This window comes from Homarus americanus, unplaced genomic scaffold (genome assembly GCF_018991925.1).
Source record: "Homarus americanus isolate GMGI-L3 unplaced genomic scaffold, GMGI_Hamer_2.0 scaffold54559, whole genome shotgun sequence".
NCBI lineage: Eukaryota > Metazoa > Arthropoda > Malacostraca > Decapoda > Nephropidae > Homarus > Homarus americanus.
The window spans coordinates 7,792-14,173 of NW_024748456.1; the positions used below are offsets into that span (position 1 = coordinate 7,792).

Here is a 6,382-nt window from a genome sequence, read left to right on the forward strand (position 1 = left end):
GAGCCCACCTGAAAGACGTCTCCTGGAGCCCACCTGAATGACGTCTTCTGGACCCCAACTGGAAGACACCTGGACCCTACTGAAATAAGACTCCTGGACTCCACTTGTAAGACGCCTCCTGGACCCCACGTGAAAGACGTCTCCTGGACCCCACCTGGAACACTCCTTCTGGACCCCACCTGAAATACGGCTCTTACACCCTACCTGAAAGACGGCTCTTGGACTCCACCTGGACCCCGCTTGAAAGACTCCTCCTGGGGCCCACCTGGAAGACACTTGGACCCCACCTGGAAGACGCCTCTTGTACCCCATTTGGAAAACACCGCCTGGACCCCACCTACCCTGATCTATCATAACCTGTTCTAACCTATCCTAAGCGAACCTAATCTGTCGTAGTCTAGATTAATATCTCCTGAGTCACTATAACGTGAGTCAGCGGCCGTGATCGTATAGTGGTTAGTACATTGCGTTGTGGCCGCAATAACCCAGGTTCGAATCCTGGTCACGGCATGGGGATGACTCTAAGAACCCTTTGGCGGCTACAGACCCACGAATTGTTAAAGATTATAAAGATGTTATAAAGTTTTCAACATCTAACATAACGAAAGGGCTTGTCCAAGATTTGAACCCGGGACCTCCAGCATCCAGAGAATTAGTGTGTGTTTGTGAACGTGACAGTGAGGGAAGAGTTCAATCTCCAGAAGAAAATAAAACAATTCCACGGACTTTGTCTAAAGCTGAGAAAGATTCAAGAATATGTTTGAGGTACGAAATCTGAACACAAGAGAGCTGCAGGAGGAAGGACTAGGAGGGGCGAGGAGGGACTTGAAGTGAAGAGGGGTACTGGAGAGGTGGGGGAGGGACTGTGGGGAGGTGAGGGGGAGGAGAGATTTTGAGGGGGGAGGAGGAACTGTGGGGAGTGTGAGGGGGAGGAGAGACTTTGAGGGGGAGGAGGGACTGTGGGGAGTGTGAGGGGGAGGGGGGACTGGGAGAGGTTTAACATAAAACTGTAGGTGCCAACATTACGCTTAGCGTCTTAACTATGAGTGGATCTGGTGGCTATATAATGTGTTTAAATTAATATATTCGGTTACGTTTGCCTCGATTAAAAAGCTACATAGTGTGTGTAATGTTATTGAAAGAAATGTTAATGTCACTAATGGTTAAATAAACATAATTATTTATGTTTTATCTTATCAGAATATTTACTTCTTTTAATTTCTTTTACTAAATAACAGAAGTTTGTTTTCATTAGTTTCCTGAAATAAAAAATATAACTTATACTTAACCACACGGTAAAAGTCTTCCTTGGAAATACTTTTAAATAAAAAACTCCTTGAAAACACGGTAATTATTTTTAAGAGCATAACTAAATATATCTTTTTCTATATTCTAGCTTATAGTTACATGTATATTGAACCATTTTAGCGCGTAATTATCTTAAGACTTAGTTAAGAGTACTGTACCATGACGCTTGGCCCCTGAGAACTGTACCATGACGCCTGTCCCTGAGCACTGTATCATGACGCCTGTCCCTGAGTACAGTACCATGACGCCTGTCCCTGAGTACTGTACCATGACGCTTGGCCCCTGAATACTGTACCATGACGCCTGTCCCTGAGCACTGTATCATGACGCCTGGCCCTGAGCACTGTACCAAGACGCCTGGCCCTGAGCACTGTATCACGACGTGCTCGTCCCCGCGAGTACATACAGTACCATGACGCCTGTCCCTGGAAAGTACTGTACCGTGACGCTTGGCCCCTGAGAACTGCAAAATTCATGACGGCCTGTCCCTGAGCACTAACATGATCGCCTGTCCCTGAGTACACAGTACCATGACGCCTGTCCCTGAGTACTGTACCATGACGCTTTGGCCCTGAATACTGCACCATGATCGCTCCGTCCCTGAGTACTGTACCACATCGCCTGGCCCTGAGCACTGTACCAAGACGCCTGGCCCTGAGCACTGTATCATGACGCCTGTCCCTGAGCACAGTACCATGACGCCTGTCCCTGAGTACTGTACCATGATGCCTGGCCCTGAGTACTGAATACCGTGAAGCTCGGCCTGAGCCCTGTACCATGAAGCCTGGCCCTGAGCATTCGTACCATGACGTTCTGGCCCTACACCGTACCATGACGCTCTGGTCCTGAGCATCCGTACCGTGACGCCTGGCCCTGAGCACTGTACCATGATCGCCTGGCCCTGAGCAGTGTACCATGATGCCCGGGGCCCTGAGCACTGTACCGTGACGCCTGGCTCTGAGCACTGTAAAATTACGACGCCTGGCCCCTGAGCACTGTACCACATGACGCTCTGGCCCTGAGCACTGTACCGTGACGCCTGGCCCTGAGCACTGTACCGTGACGCCTGGCCCTGAGCACTGCAAATGACGCCTGGCCCTGAGCACTGTACCGTGACGCCTGGCCCTGAGCACTGTACCATGCCCCATACTTCCATCGGCTGTATCCTGTGCTCTATTACATCTCGGTAACTCTCACACAAAACCTGTTAAGTGAAGCATTATATCTCTCTTTGTGATGTTTATCTGTTTATATCATAACATCACGTAGTTATTATGCACAAATGGATTAATAAGTAAACTAATTTACATCTGGGAATAATGTAATTTGTTGGGTAATTTTATTGTTGTTAATTGAATATGTTAATGAAGTGAAATGTTTATATGTCAATTTACTTATTTGTCAAGTAAATAATGTTAATGAAGTTGATTTAGTTTACGTATTATAATTTAAATGGTTAGGAAACAAGGTTTTATTTATTATTGTTTTTAATAATATTAATAATAATAATAATAATAATAATAATAATAATAATATTAATAATAATAATAATAATAATAATAATAATAATAATAATAATAATAATAATAAAAACTAAATGCAAATGAAAATGAAAATGAAAATCAAGATCAAGATCAAGATCAAGATCAAAATCAAGATCAAGATCAAGATCAAGATCAAGATCAAGATCAAGATCAAAATCAAAATCAAAATCAAAATCAAAATCAAAATCAAAATCAAAATCAAAATCAAAATCAAAATCAAAATCAAAATCAAAATTAAAATTAAAATTAAAATTAAAATTAAAATTAAAATTAAAATTAAAATTAAAATTAAAATTAAAATTAAAATTAAAATTAAAATTAAAATTAAAATTAAAATTAAAAATTAAAAATTAAAAATTAAAATTAAAAATTAAATTAAAATTAAAATTAAAAATCAAAATCAAAATCAAAATCAAAATCAAAATCAAAATCAAAATCAAAATCAAAATCAAAATCAAAATTAAAATTAAAATTAAAATTAAAATTAAAATTAAAATTAAAATTAAAATTAAAATTAAAATTAAAATTAAAATTAAAATTAAAATTAAAATTAAAATTAAAATTAAAATTAAAATTAAAATTAAAATTAAAATTAAAATTAAAATTAAAATTAAAATTAAAATTATAATTAAAATCAAAATCGAAATCAAAATCAAAATCAAAATCAAAATTATAATAATAATAATAATAATAATCAAAATAATAATAATAATAATAATAATAATAATAATAATAATAATAATAATAATAATAATAATAATAATGTTAATAATAATAATAAAACGTTAATAATAATAATGTTAAGAATAATAATAAAACGTTAATAATAATAATAATAATAATAATAATAATAATAATAATAATAATAATAATAATAATAATAATAATAATAATATTAATAATAATAATATAATAATATTATTATTATCACTACTGTTATCTACATTAATAACATCACCACACGGGATAAAGGAACTCTTAGACAACTGTACAAGTGTACACCTCCGAGTACACAATTTTAATCAGTAAGAACCATAATATTCGTGAAGGAGAGATGACAAGTTTACAGCAGTGATAAGAGGAGTCTAAGAATGACCAGCACCACAACACTGCGTTATATATTACACAAACTTTGGGATTTTGTCATTAACGTTCAAACAACCTAAGAAAATACTGAAATAAGATCCTGTCATGGAAAATAATTAATCAACACTGAAAAGAAAGTCATGGAAGTCTTAAGGTATATTTAGTTCTCATTATCTCATAACACAAGATAATTGTATTGTTGGTATTCTGTCTCTGCTTAAAGACACACATCACTACACCACCAGACTAGACATGTGTAGTGTGTACGTGTTGGTGATATATTGTGTACCTGTTGTTATGTTCTATTAGAGTCATGAGACACTAATCCTATTCTCGTGGTTTTAGTTGAATTTTACGTTTATTTACGATACGTTTATATTTACTGTTGTAGTTGTTGTTATACCGTAGTAATTAATGTACTTCAAGATCTAAGGAAAGACTCCCAGTACAAGATATGTTTATTTTTCTATATTAAACAACTACTTTTAGATATTCAGGACCGATATGTTTTATATAGTGTGGTAACGTGTTGGTCTTAGTGTTCTGACTAATACACTGCACTGCTGGCCCCATCCTGTGTCCATGTATATACGAAGTCATCTTTCCCTGCGACTAAAATTCAATTTATGTTTAAATGTGTAAACATATGTAGTTAGTTTTTATAATTAACGAAAGGGGAGGCGTCTTATTGCTGCCATCTCTTACAAGGAAGATTTATCCAGGAATTTAATAACAAGAGTTCCGCCTTATTCCTCCCTTCATATCTGCAGTGGCCGTCGTCAGCAAACATTTCCATTTACTCGTCTGGCGGCTTTCTCCCGTCCTGAACACCACAACAAAGGCTGCTTAGTCTAACCCACTGCTGGTGAGCCTGGGGAGCCTGTCCCATTATACTGGTGTTTCTCTCGTGTTGTCTGTTCTGTCACCAGCACACTTCCTTCTCTCTCCCACCCTCTTCTTCAATCACGGAAAATTGTCATCCAGAACCGGGATTTATAATTCCTGGGGTAACAGTGGACACAAGGACGGGTATGTAGCGTGTTAAGGAGCGATGACTAGCAGGGTAAAGTTGAAGGAGTGAAGACACATCTGCTACTACATATAATTTATTACGTGATAATTATTGATTCTTAAACTCATAGTGTTTCAATAAACTGTTAATTATATTATATCTATTAATTATCTTTACATGAATTCGAGATCAATAACGATTGAAGGAAATCCGCTTTAATCATGATCTGAATTTAACTGCGTCTCTCGTAATGACCGAAAGGTTTGTTCCGATAGGTTAAACCTGTGCTTGCTCAGTAACCAATCTGCTTACGCCCAGTAAGTACATAGAAGCAACCGATAAGATTGCCAGACAAACATGCTGACGACCCTGTTTACCTTTTAATTGCTTTTACCTGTGTTGGAGTCCCAGCCAATCAGAGATCTTGATACACACACAACAAGTTATACTCTCAGTGGTCAAGACTCTACACGATAAGTTTAATACTTGTTGCTGGCGCTAAATAAATGTTTGTAACTTTGTGTATTATATTCAGTTGGTTACAAATTCTATAAATTATCAAAAACTAAATTAATTTATTTGCACCGCCCACTCGACTGCCCGTGACGGAAGTACAGTTTGTCAGACTCATCATTATAGTAATTAACTACAGCCCACAGAACATTACGTCCAAGAAATTTCAATATAAAATATATTGAAATATGAGTTCCAATTAGTGAGAAAAATGATGTAAGAATAACTTTCATTTTGATGAATAATATTACTTCATGATTATAATTTGTCAGGATATCGTAAGTATTTAATGTAAACGGATATTACCTGCAGCTTGTGTCGCCCTGTTTGCTGACCACTATCCATATATAACTTGCATTAGCCATGTTAAGTGTAATATATTTGTTAGTTTATCGCCATTAGTGTACAACAAAATTCGCTGTATGACCAGGAGTATTTTGTTCAAGAGACACTGGAAGTGACAATAGATTTTCCCCGGTATATCATTTGCAGTGTGGGACAACGAGGGCAACAATATCTTGGTTGAACCTGAGGACAAAGTGCAAAGATGGAAAAAAATAACTTGGAACATAAACGTGGTGAAGGACGTGAAAATATTGATATAGAGGAAGAACATGTGGACACAAACGAAGAGTAGGACGAAGCACCAGGAGACGACGAAGAACAAGAAGAAATAGTTAGTGGCAGCAGGTGCGGATGTACCACATGGCTGAGGCGAATATTTGATATTGTTTGGAAGCGAGAGAAGGTCCCACTAGACTGGCAGAGAGCAACTGACTGCCCAATATTTAAGAAGGGAGTTAGACCAGACAGTCGTAACATCAAGGAATCTTTCTGTTGTTACTTGCGGGGAAAGTAAATGACACCGAGACAAGATTATGGACACGAGTTGAGGAAAGGTGTTGGGGAATTGTCATCA

The 6,382-nt window shown here is 37.1% G+C and overlaps 1 non-coding gene across 1 annotated transcript; it reads left to right on the top strand.

Moving 5' to 3' along the window:
- Nucleotides 1–438: 438 nt before the first annotated feature.
- On the top strand, nt 439–510 carry Trnah-gug. Its single transcript has one exon. It is a non-coding gene; the product is annotated as a tRNA-His (tRNA).
- The last annotated feature ends 5,872 nt before the right edge of the window (nt 511–6,382 follow it).